The 12,689-nt window shown below is 38.2% G+C and overlaps 1 long non-coding RNA gene across 3 annotated transcripts in view; it reads left to right on the top strand.

The window, feature by feature from the left end:
- The window catches only part of LOC130867929 (uncharacterized), an 82,874-nt gene extending 71,091 nt beyond the window's left edge, over positions 1 to 11,783 (top strand). The window contains exon 6 of one of the 3 annotated variants that reach the window (XR_009056485.1): positions 11,202 to 11,783. This is a non-coding gene — a long non-coding RNA (uncharacterized LOC130867929). The remainder of the gene's footprint in view (positions 1 to 11,201) is intronic. The other 2 variants (XR_009056486.1, XR_009056487.1) reach the window with 2 other exon arrangements.
- Positions 11,784 to 12,689: the final 906 nt, after the last annotated feature.

The following is a 12,689-nucleotide window of genomic DNA, read 5'->3' as shown; positions in this document are numbered from 1 at the left end:
TGAAAACTGGTAATTTTCCAAGGCGTAACAAAGGTTTTGGGGGCTACCATGTAGTATATAGGGTTACTTCATTCACTAATTAAGTTCTGATCATCGTAGCAGTAGTCATGTAACTAGTTAAGTCATATAAATAGTTAAGTCATGTAAATAGTTCTTTTCAAGCTGTGAAAGAGTTTCAGGTTTATCATAAATAGAACATGGGCTTTAGAAAATATTGTGGGAATTTTTATTTACTTGTGGACTATAAGTTCTGTAAAATCTGAGTTTGCTTCAACCACTTGTGAAACCTGATAACCTTTTCAATAATAAGAAGCCAACAAAATTAAAACATGGACAAAGGATCTCAACAGACATTTCTCTAAAGAAGATACCCATATTCCATAGATAAGTGCACGAGGGTGTTTAGCATTATTAGTCATTAGGAAAATGTCAATGAAAACTACATACTATTTGAACAACTGGAATGTAAAAGGTTGACTATCAAGTGGAAGTTGAGAATGCAGGGATTTGGCTCTCAGACATTTATGAAGGAATGTAAAGTGGTAGATATATTTTAGAAGACAATTTGGGAATTCTTAGAATGTCAAACATACACTTACTATGTCATCTAACTGTCCTGTTTAGAGGGATAAGAAAGCCATGTATACGTGAATGTTCATACCAGTTTTATTAGTTATGATCAAGAAGAGGAAAATCCCAAATGTCCAACTGCAACTTAATGGACAAATACATCACTGTATTTCAATGGCTATTGCTTAGTAATGGAAAAAGTTACTACCTAAATAAAATGAGAATACACTAAATATAATGCTGCTTACATAAATTTCTGGAAAATACAAAGAAATTGTTAATGACAGAAAGAAAAGTTATTGTATCAAGCGAGAACAGAAGCATAGATATAGCAAGAGGCGAGGGTTGCAAAGGGGCACAAGGAAACTAGATCTAGTGGGTAATTTCACTTTCTTATTTATGTTGCTTTTTCATGGGTGATTCTATTTTTCAGACTTCCTGATTGATCATCTAATTTAATTATGTGTGGTTTATTGCGTGTTGGTTATTCCTTGATTTTTGAAGAACCTGAAGAAAGCAAGATATCATCATTATAGTAAAATGGAAGGTAAAATCAAGATTACGCTCTCTTAGGGAGGGAAAACCTGATAGAGTTTCAATGGTTTTGGTATAGAAATAATAGAACTTTTGTGGTGAGCATCCAAAGTAGAACAGTGAATGTAGCCTGTAACCACTCCCATCTTTCACCACTCCCTTCTCATTTAAATGAATGTATTTTTTGACAAAATGTTCTCTCCATTCCCAAATTTGTAGAGCAGCTGCCTGCTTGCCTTATGAACCTGAACTTACACACCATTGTTGTTGGGCTCCTATGCAGCAAGGCTGCTGCTTCGGAAGCTGGCCTCAGGTTGTAAGGTACCTACTTCATTGTGTGCAAGCCTTTCCATGGTTGTGTGGGTCAGTATTATTTTCTTTTGATTGAAGAATAAACAGGCTCAGGAAATGCCAAGCTGTTTCCTGGATCATGGAACCTTTGTGTCACTTTCTTTGGTGAGAAAGCTCACCATTCTCTCCTGCTACTTGCTACATACACCTTGTTTTTTTCCCAAACTTGTATCATTGACTATTTGGTCAAGACTCTCAGCTCATTTCCAATTCTTCCTACAAGGACACTAAATAATAAATAATTGGTTTCAAGTGATCCACAAAACCATAGGTAAAGGCAGGTGCTGTTGAAGTTTTTTTCCCTGGAAGATTGGACCATGCCTGGTATATTTTTGCATCTGGGTTATGTTAATAGCATATTTATTTTCCAGGTGCCTGTCACTTTAAATGCCCTTCATTGTCTCATGCATTTTCCCACTTGTGGTTTTGAGGAAATTGCCTCCAGAGTACTCCTTACATAATTTGCCATCCAAACTTGTCAGCATATGTGATAAACTCTAAGGAATAAGCTTTCTGGGAGATGGTACTTAAGCAAACATGTTTTGAGGAGACATGAGGAGAGTTCTGTGGGCAAGTAAGTTTAAGAAACTGAGAGAAACAGCATCAAGTAGGGTGCTTGCCTTCTAGGTTTCTCACTGCCTTTATATTTGTAGAAAAATGGTGTGCAATTCTTATTTGTAATAGAGTCAAAGAACTGTGGGGTTGTTTTTTCTTTGATTGTTTTTTTTTTTGTTGTTGTTGTTGTTGTTTATGTGGCTTGTATCCTGGTTGAGGGCTCTAGTAGACACATTGTTTTGTAACTTGTTTGACATATTGATAAAATGACAGTTTTCTTAAGGGCTTTCTGTCGGTTTCCCATTCACCTGTTGGAAACAAAACACAACTTGCTTTCTTACTGCATCTTGAGACTTCTTGTTTCTGGAGTGTTGTGTTCATGGTTGGAGAACTCATTTAGCTGAATTTTGGCTTTAAATGCATTAGGGGCTATAGTAATAAAGGTGAACAAAAATGTTAGGTTCTGTCGAGATATGAAACTCTGTCAAGGAGAAGTCTATTGCTTTGTTTCATTTTTGTCAAGTCTGTTACAGCTCCTTTATCACTAATGATTCTGGTCCCTGCCAGTTTCTTAGGGACAGCTCTGGAAGAAATGTGGTGACGGGCGTGACAGGTCTCTCCAGTTTATCTGGGATTTCCCTGTATGCACTACCACTGTTAGGATGGGAAAGTAAAAGAATGAGCATGTTTGGAATTTTTCCTCCTACTTCATTCCCCAAATGACAGCATTTTATCATCTGGGTAAGGCTTACAAAAGAGACCATGTCAGAAAGCAAATTGTAATTTCCCATGAGAATCTGAAACAGTCTTGATAGGATAGTAAGAAGGAGAATGAACATGAGGTTATAGTCTTGGAGCCAGGAGCTCAGGAGAATGCAGAGCCTTTTCAGGAAGAGGGAGCACCTGGGCATAGAAGCCAGGGCCTCACACGTGATAGGTGGACACTGCTGTCGAGTTACATCCCAGCCCTCTTACCCTTCTTTTTTACCTGAAAGCTGTATTCCTAGGGCACTTTAACAGTCACATCCAGCTTTACTCTTAGCTAATCCTTTCAAGGCATACCTCTCCTGACCCCTTTTTCCCCTCATAGAAAGAGGAACCAGATTTCCCCTGTGTTACTTACCATCAATATAAACAGCAATTTTATTCGTGTTATTTCCCCTTTCAACCTAGTAATGAAGTCGGCTACTGTTCCTCTGCACAGGAAGAAAGACTTCCTTCCTTTATCTCTTGTCTTCCCCTAGGCTTAGAAATAATCTTCCTTTTTTTGTGGTCTCTAGGCTCTAAACTTTCTCATTAAACTGATCAAAGTCACTCCTCTTTCCAGCCTTTCAGGTTTTCTCATCGTCTATTTAGGTAAGAGCAGCCATTCAGGAAGCTGATGTCCCCAATGAGGAGTGTCAGGAGACCTGGCTTCCCTTATCCGTGTTTCTGGTTTTACTGCACTGACATCCCTTCTCCTTGCACTTTGTACCTAGTAGTAATCCTTTTTCGTATCTGCCTTCCTTGTTATCTTGCATATTATGCAACATAAAAATAGGTGATTTTCAATTGAAAACAGATTTCTCTCTTCCTCCCTCCCTTCGTCCTTGCCTCCTTCTCTAATGTTTCATCTCATACGGTACACAGTCCAAAGGTCAGCCACCAGTGTTGTCCTTGAATGCTATCCGTCTTGTTTTAAGGCGGCTTCTTTTGTTGGACCTCATCAAGTAGAGGAGGCTGGCTAGTCAGCAAGCCCAAGGAGTCCACCTGTCTTTGTCTCTCTCCATTGCTATGATTACAGCTGAACCCCAGCATATGCTTTTTCGTTGCTGCTGTTGGCTTGTTTTTCAAACTTTGGTGCTATGAACGAAATCCAAGTCCTCATTCTTTTATGGTAAGGTACTTTCCAGACTTAACTATCTTACCAGCCCTACTTTTCTTAGTCTTAATTTGGACGTTTTTGCTTTTCTTAATCTTTATTTTGACTTTTGAGTTTTAACTGGCATGGTGGTTTTCTCTAAGTACTTGTTTGTGTTCTATAGAACTGGCCATATGCTATGAAAACCCTTCCCCTATCAGCAGGGACACAGTCCCGCTTCTACAGCTAAATTGAGGGCAGAAGAAGAATGCTGTTGCAAGATGTGGCAAGGTCCTTGGTTTGTACTGAGCTGCTTCCAACAAAATACTTGCTCTTCTGACCAGTTGAAGAAATGGATTCATTTTCACTGTGTAATAACCAGCCTCAACCAGTTTGGCAGCAAATACTTGATCGTGAGTTCGGACTGTGTACTGTTTTTCTCACATTTCCTACAGTTTATAAACGACTACTCCTGGAAGTCTCACTTACCTTTTCCATTTTCTCCTTGTTACACTAGAATTCACATTTTCTTCCCTTTTCCTCTTCGCTGAGCATTGCATGTTGTAGCTGACAGCTTATCAAATAGGGTTTGCATGTATGGTGATGCAAATTTAGCCTTTTACCTTTTTCAGATTATCTGATTTGGTGCTTCCAAATCTTCACATTCCATCAGGTAGCTCATTTTTCCTTCTTTTCCTTTGTGGTGGGAGCCATTTGTATAGACTTAGATTTTAAAAAAACCACAGAACCCTACCTGTTGGTGCATATAGTGTGGCTTGACTTCTGGTAGGCTTCCATGGTTGTGCTAAGGGCTGTAGTGAAGGTTAAGAGGCTTTCTAATAGCTCTCCGTGCCTGACCCTAAGATCCTTCAGTGCTCTTAAGTGTACAAAGACATACATAGGTGCTATCCCGAATGGAGATGTTCATCCATGGGGTTTCAGGGTTTTCTGTGTGTGGTTTCTTTGAAGTGTGTTATTATTATAGACATTTTATAGTTGACTGGCCTGATTGACTTTAGTGAAAAATGTTTACAAAATGCTTCTGGCATCTAGGGACTTGGAAAAGAGTGAGACCTGATTACTACCTAAAGCACCTGTGTTCTCACAGGGAGCCACATTTCTAAACAACTAATGTCAGAGCAGCGTGACTTTGTTTCTGAGCAGCACAGACCTATCAGTGAGCAAGCCCTAAAGAAGCATCCTTCTTCCCATCTGTGAGGAGGCCTAGTGCTGGGCAACCGGAGCTGGACAACCAGCACACAGAAGGCCTACCACTTGCTTCTCTTTTAGCTTGTTTGAACTGAGTAGAACTTGTTACAGAAGCACTAAAAATTCAGCACCATGGGGAATACTGGATGATGTAAAAGTTGAACAATGGCAAAAACAGGCTTGGTGGTTAATATTATAAATGAGGCCTACAGCCTATGATGTTAGATATTTTCAGAAATTAAACAAAATACAAGGTATTTATTTTTTGAGGAACTGACTGGTTTGTTTGCTTGTTTATTCTTTCTATTTAAAGGTTCAGAAAGTGGTTATTTCATGTCTTTATTTTCTTATCATTAATGGGATGCAAATAATTTTATTTCCCCTTTTAAGGACAGGAATCCTACACTGCCTTACACATTGCTAACATTGTTTCTAGAAAATGCCATAGATGTTTTTTCCAGATTGGAGAGAGTGAAGAAAATGAATTATTTTTTTCTACTCATAAGGATTAAAGGCATGTATCTAATTGCTAAGTATTATTTTTAAGAACTAGTCTGAGTCTGTCTTTATTAGCTGGAAAAGGTTTCACCCTTAGAATCGTGTTTTGGATCTTGTGCCAACCCAGCCCTTCCCAGGCCTGTTCAGGCTAGAATTATTTGGCAGAGATTGTCTTTTTTAAAGTGTCTTGAGCAGGAATGTTCCAGAAAATGTTTATCTCAAACTTGTAGAACAGTTTACTAAATAGAGAGATGTGAGGATCAAGTGACCATCAGCTGGTATAAATGTTTTTGGTCAATGTAGTCACAGGACCTCAGGTATGCCGTAGTGAGACGGGCTGCCACCACGTGCCTGCTTATGGTGATAGCCTCAGTCAAGGGCTCTAACGTAATGCAGAAAGAATCTAAGTTCACAGGAATGTGCTTTAATTAGACACCTGTATTTAAAAGGTTGGTTTCTCCTCCAGAATAATTTAGCCCTGTGGCACACTGCGTGTATGTGAATACATTGCTATACTGGTCTATACTCAGGGTTAAATAGACTTTTTGTTCTTTACCATTGGAGAGGCACGTGGGTTTTCTTAAACAGCTTTATTAAAGTATGACAAAGAGTAGCACATTTCATGTGGGCAGTTGATGAGTGTGAATATATGTAAACATATGGAATGTCATAATTCCAATCACCCATAATCAAGTTTGTTTCTCTCCCTCTCTGTCCCTTTTTCTGCCCCCCTTCACCGTGTATATGTCTATTTTTTAAAGAACATTTAATATACAGCCCATCTAGTGAGAGACATTTTTATTCACTTTTAAATTAGCAACTGGACTGACTTGTGCTCTTTCAGTGCCATCAATGTGTTCGGGACAGAAATTGACTACATTCTTTAGTTAATGGAAGGCTGGTAGCACATATGCTACATGTGACAGGCCACTAGGGTGGCTTCTAGAGACAGATATGTGGGACAAACCTACTAGGATTAGAAAAATCACAGAACTGAAAAGTGTTTAGAAACTCCTTTTTAAGTTTTAAAAAGTCCTTTGAACACTTTCAAAGTCTCATTCTGCCAGTGCTGTGCTAGTAGCTGGTCCTTCTGCATTTACTTCCCATATAGTCTTCAGGATCAAAATTTCTTCCCAGAGCTGTCATTTCTAAAGTTGGAGACACTTTTTGAAGGCAAAATAGAATTGCCTGAGGAAAGAAACTTTCAAAAGAGGTTGAGTGATTCTATTCTCGCTTTAGTTGAATGACCCTCCAAACAGTATTTGTTTCATTTCTAGGGAAACTTTGGAAGGTAGTGTTCTCTCTGGCAACTTCTCCTTTAGTTCAGCCTGTAGGTTTCTCCTGTTTAATTGTGGAGTGTAGGCTCTTCAAATGCTAGGGTAACTGCAAGTAATAGGGTTCCAAACAAGCTCTCTGGCAGTAGATTGTAGACTTAACTTTTAATGAGTCTTTGCCTCCATTTAAATTCTCTTTTCCCACCACAAACTAATGGTCTTCAGCCAGAATGGAGACTTTTGTGTGTTAATTGTTTGTGTTTTGTCTCTTTGTGGTGTGAGTTGGATTCAGGCAGTGGATCCCTTGATTACAGTTTTTTCTCATACGGGGTTTAATTATTAGGTAATAATGTTATGTAACTTGACTTTGTAGTTTAATAATGTTTCTTCTCTTTGAATTTTATGAACTTTTAAAATGTACTGTTACATAAAATTCTATATCACTCTGTTCACTTTTGCATTTGTTAGTGGTGGATACTCATGAAATAAACTTGAGTAAAGCTTTATTTATAGTTCATCATGCATTACCTGTATGAATTTAAAGGAAAAATTTTTTACCATCCTTTGTTTGAAATTTTAAAAACAATAAGACTAATTACATTTTGAATAATTTTATTGTTAGATAGTAATAAATACACCTCCATGCCCTCCCCTCCAATTTTTTCCTTTAATTGAAAACAGATTCTTTTTTTATACAATATATTCTAATTAGTTACCTATCCATCTGTCTCCCAGTTCCTCCCCACATCCCCTTTCATTCAGACTCACTCTTTCTGTCTCTCATTAGAAAAGAACAGGCTTCTAAAAGATAACGACCAAGCTTGACAAAATAAATAAAACAAAAACCATCACATCAAAGTTGGACAAGGCAAACCAACAGAAGAAAAAGAGCCCCAAAGGAAAGCAAATGAATCAGAGACCCATTCATTCCCACATTCAAGAGTCCCTTAAAAATGCTAAAGTGAAAGATATAATATATATGCAGAGGACCTACCTAGTACTGAGCCCTGTGCTTACTGTAAGCTTTGCTCAGTTGATTTAAAGGGCCTTGTTTTCCTGGTGTCCTCCATCCTCTCTGGCCCTCACACTCTTCCTGCCTCCTCTTCCATGAGGTTTCCTGAGCTCTGAGGGGAGGGAGGAATTTGTTGAAGACAACTCATTAGAGCTGTATGTTCTGAGGTCTCTCTTCCTGTCTGGCTGTTGGTCTCTATATTAGTTTCTGTCTGCTGCAGGAGAAAACTTCTGTCATGGCTGAATAATACCTGAATATAGCAGATTATCACTATGAGTCATTTTATCAGTACTTTAAAAAAGACTAGTAATATTTTGTTTTACCCTAGGTCTGGCCTATCTAGTCTGATTCTCGATCACTCAAGCAGTATTAGGCATAGGTTCCCTCTCCTAGAATGGATCTTAAGTCAAATCAGGCATTGATGTTCATTTCCACAAGCTTTGTAGCAGCATTGCCCGAGCATGTATTTTACACACAGGACAGATTGTAGATCAAAGGTTTTGTGGCTGCGTTAGTGTTTGGATTTCTCTTTTGATAGCCTGCAGAGTATCTTTCTGTGTCATAGACACCAGAGTATTGGAGTTCTATGTAGGCAACAGCTCGATCCTATCCATCTTCAATGAGTTGTATGGGTGTTATGTTCAGCAATGGACCTTTCTATCTGTTTGTGGCGAACAACCTATATTCTTTGCAATGGGTTGAATTTTTTGGAGTTTTCCATGGGACCCCTTTGGCCAACACCTCAATTGGATGTAACCCAGTTCCAGTAGTGGAAACTTCATTTGGTTATATAGCCAGTTGGGAGTCTCTTCCCCATTATTCATTAGAAACTTTCCACTGCAGTAGGTTTCTAGACCACCCAAATTCCCTCCCTCAACCCTTCCTCCCCTCAACCACCTGATCCTCCCATTCCACCCATAAAATCTATTGTTTTCCCCTCCCAGGGAGATCCATATAACTCCCTCCCCATCCCACCCCATCCCATCCCTTCCTCCATATCTAACCTCTCTGGGTCTACAGATTGTATCTAAGATGGACTAAGAAGTATAAATAAACATCCGTTTAACCTTGCATTGGAACTAATCAAACTAAGCTCTGGAAGCTTTTTCTATAAAAGGTGATTTAGGAACACTTTTAGAGTGTTATGAGATGTGTGTTTGTGTCTCTGTAAATGCTTTATATTATAGTAAGGGTAAGAGCCTGCCAAAAACTGAGCAAATGCTCATTTTCCCCCTCATCTCATTATGCATGCTCTTTTGTAGAGAGTATTAAAATACAACTAATAGATAAAGTTAGTTTATAATTATTAAAAGGGGAAAAAGCAATCAAACAAAAGCCTACTTCCCTTGTCAATCCTAGCTGTCCTCCCAAAAAGAGCCAAGTACACTGTGGGTTCCAGAAAGCTGCTTGTGTTTCCTTACTGTTAACAGTATTGTAATAAGCCACTGTTCTTGGTTGTCCATGTATTTGACTATCATCCTATAGTGCAGCTGCATGTCCACTGAACTTGTATTATTTGAAAGTTGTAAGCCTTTGAGAGCTTTCTTCCTGATGAGAACCCTCCTAAATCTTTCTAAGTGAATGCTGCAGATTATTAAAATAAAAAAGGGGCAGGACTGTAGGGTGCATGTGCTTATATTTACATTTGATAATGACCTTAAATGTAGAAAACAGTGATTGCCTGTGATGATCAAAAGCAGAGATAGAGTGCCTTACTTGAAATCATTGGATAGTTTCCTGCCCTGATGCCTCTCCTCTCCCCCCCCACACACACCCTGCCCCAGGGCCCTTTCTCTAGATGTATGTATGCCTCTCTTCCAGTCAGTTACACACTGCTCATCTACCTTAGAAACAGTACCACTGATTTCAACTATTTATTATTCTATAAACTAGTTGCATTTGTGCTGGATTCTTTTCTTGTTTTTCTCTACCCTTATTGTTATCTTTAATTCTCAGTTCTAAGAGTTAGGGATTTTTTTTTCAATATTGTATCCTCGGGTCCTGAACTAAAATACAGAAAAGGGTCCTAATAAGTATTTTTAGAAAGATAAATGAATGGCTGGATCAATAAGAAACTAGCTAGTAATTTAGACCTGTATTCTCTTGTAGGGGAACAGCTTGGAAATGACAAACAGATGAGGTGCTACTTTGAATATTGTTGCAATGGTTACATTTTAATAATTTTATGTTTTAGACATTTAGTAAGTGAATCTAGAGGTAGTTAAGAGCTACATATTTTTACAACCCGAGAAAACTCTTGGTATTGTTTTATTAATTTCTGTAATTGACATCTTTTCTTCCACAGATTCTCTTCTAAGAAGGCCACAAACTGTCCAGCTCTCAGAAGGATTAGGGTGTCCTCTGTGGCTCAGTAACCAGTGTAGATCCTGTCTTTGGTAATCAGCAGCTACATCTGGCTACTGGGTCTCTGGTGGCATCATCTAGCGTCAGTTACGATACCCAGAGCAAGGTTAATGAAATGATAGCTTTATCTGGAACAACATAGTTTTTAGAGTCGAATCTTCCATCATTCATTGTATTTCAAGAGTTTTATGACTGGTGAGGCCTCTGTGTGTTTTCCTCCTTATCATCCATGAAGATACACTTTTCTATTCAGCTATCTGTGTATCATATACCTAACATGATATCCTTCTCTCTCCCTGCCTGTACTTCCATATATCTCTTGACCTTTAAAGGGCATTTTAAAGATTACATAATGAATGACAGCCAATAGCATTATTTGAAGAAATTTCACCTACAAGTAAATCACAGTAAATTTTACTTCTGTTTTATTTTATTTGTGGTAAATAAGACACATATCAATGTTAACATCCTGGTTAAAACAATCATTTACATTGAAATAATCTGAATGATTTGCAGGCTGAACATCCAGGTCTGGGGCATGAACCTGGCATACAATGTAGATTTCTGTGTTTATTAGGCAACAGCTACATTGTCTGCTGGGTTTCAGGCTACCTGGAAGCAATTCTCCATTGAACACATTATCAACATTTTATCTCTAATATTTCCGAGTCACTTTTCTAGGAGCCATAAATGCGTGTGTGACTTATCTCATTGAAAAGAACAGACAAAAGGACCTCCATGAAGCTGATCACCTTAGCAATTAATGGTTTCATTGTGATTTCATCCAAAACAGTCTCATCAACCTTGTCAGCTGAAGAGATCAAAGATAAGATGTAATGTCATCCTTCCTCTTCTTGCCTCAACTTTTAAAGACTGACTGTGTTATCATAAATGTTTTCTATTTGTTATTGCTGATAGAGAGTAAAACACCTTAGCACACTGCTCCCCTACCTCACCATTTCTCCTCATTTTGGTTTCTTTTCTATCTACCCAGGAGCCTGGTTTACTTCTGTTCTTCCTACATCATTGTTCCAAAACTTTTATGAAGGACTTTCCAGTCTCAATAGAATTTTAACACTTTATGTGTTTCAACATCTCACTCCGTCATTAGTTCCCCGAAAGCTCGCCCTAGAATTTACTGGACTGTTCCCTACTGCCGATCATCCCTTCTGAAAGCAGAAGAGCAACTGTGTGTTGGAATGAGGAGCTTAGTTGAGGAGCTCAAGCATGACTTTCCATGGTGGGAGGAAGAAGAGAATGGAACTTGCTTCGAAGAAAAACAAGTTTTATAATATGGGTTATTTGCCTACTTTTTTGGTAAATAAATTTACACTTATGAATATTTTTAGAAAGTAGAAATTTGAAGCTAAAATTCTCACTAGAGGAATAGTTTTAAAGGGGTATTTATTAATTGTTATATAAACTAGAGATTTTTAGTAAGAAATCATGTATTTTACATTAATATGCTTAAAAATGGAAAAGGAGTAAAAGTGATTTAAAGATAAATGTCTAATTAACTAATTGCCAAATATGGTAATATAATGTGTTTTTGTCATCTTGTGCTGAATTCAATAAAAATGAAGCTAATGACTTAGAATTTATAAAAGATTGTGTTGTCTGTTCTTTGGGAGGTTATATTTCCTACATCCCAGGTCATTCCATCCCCTATTGTGTTCCCAAGCCACTGGTCTTCTAAAAGGGGGATGGGGCTTTACTCAGGTATTTGGCAACATTTTAAGTGTGATAAATGGCTCTCTACAGCATGAATTTATTTAATTAAAAACATAATTATAAAACTATTTTGATAGTTATCAAAAGGAGAGTGTTTTGAAATTCTGTGAAGTTGTTTGCCTATTCCTAAACAAAGTATTGGCTGTGGAGACAGATGTGAAGAGTTTCATACCCTAGGTTTCATTTCCTTCTCCCAAGTGACAGAGCAATTCTGAATAGATGCTCTAAGTATGGCCAAATATGGTGATATAACAGGAAATACATATTCAGACATATGTACAGTGTCTGACGCCCTTGTATTCTACTGAATAATAGGGATGCTAGGAGCATCTTTTATTGTAGTTGGTCTATCCTCACACAAGACTACCCAAGGTCACTAGAGTCTAGAGCACTGAGTCAATCTTTTATATGCTAATTGATAAGTGGTGGTGGAGTGGGGTGCCCTGGTTGGCTTAGAAAGTGGCTAGATGCCAAATCATCATGCTATAGTGGGTTGGAGCTTCATGCCCCCTGTTCTTCTGACTGAATAAGTGACACCTTTTTTCTATATTTGTAGTATTAGGTGTGGATCCCAACCATGCCTCCAAAGTACATTGAGCCATTACGACAATCTCCTCCCAGCCCAGTTATCACTTTCTTAGTCCGTTCATATGGCTATAACAAAACACCTAAGACTTGACAATGTATTTTTTAACAACTCCAGGGAATAAGTCCAAGACATCAACATTTGTTGTCTGATAGCCACCTTCTT

The sequence above is a fragment of the Chionomys nivalis genome, chromosome X (assembly GCF_950005125.1).
Source record: "Chionomys nivalis chromosome X, mChiNiv1.1, whole genome shotgun sequence".
NCBI classification, from domain to species: Eukaryota; Metazoa; Chordata; class Mammalia; order Rodentia; family Cricetidae; genus Chionomys; species Chionomys nivalis.
The sequence above is the reverse complement of the archived record's forward strand: the minus strand, read 5'-3'. Positions and strand labels throughout refer to the sequence as shown.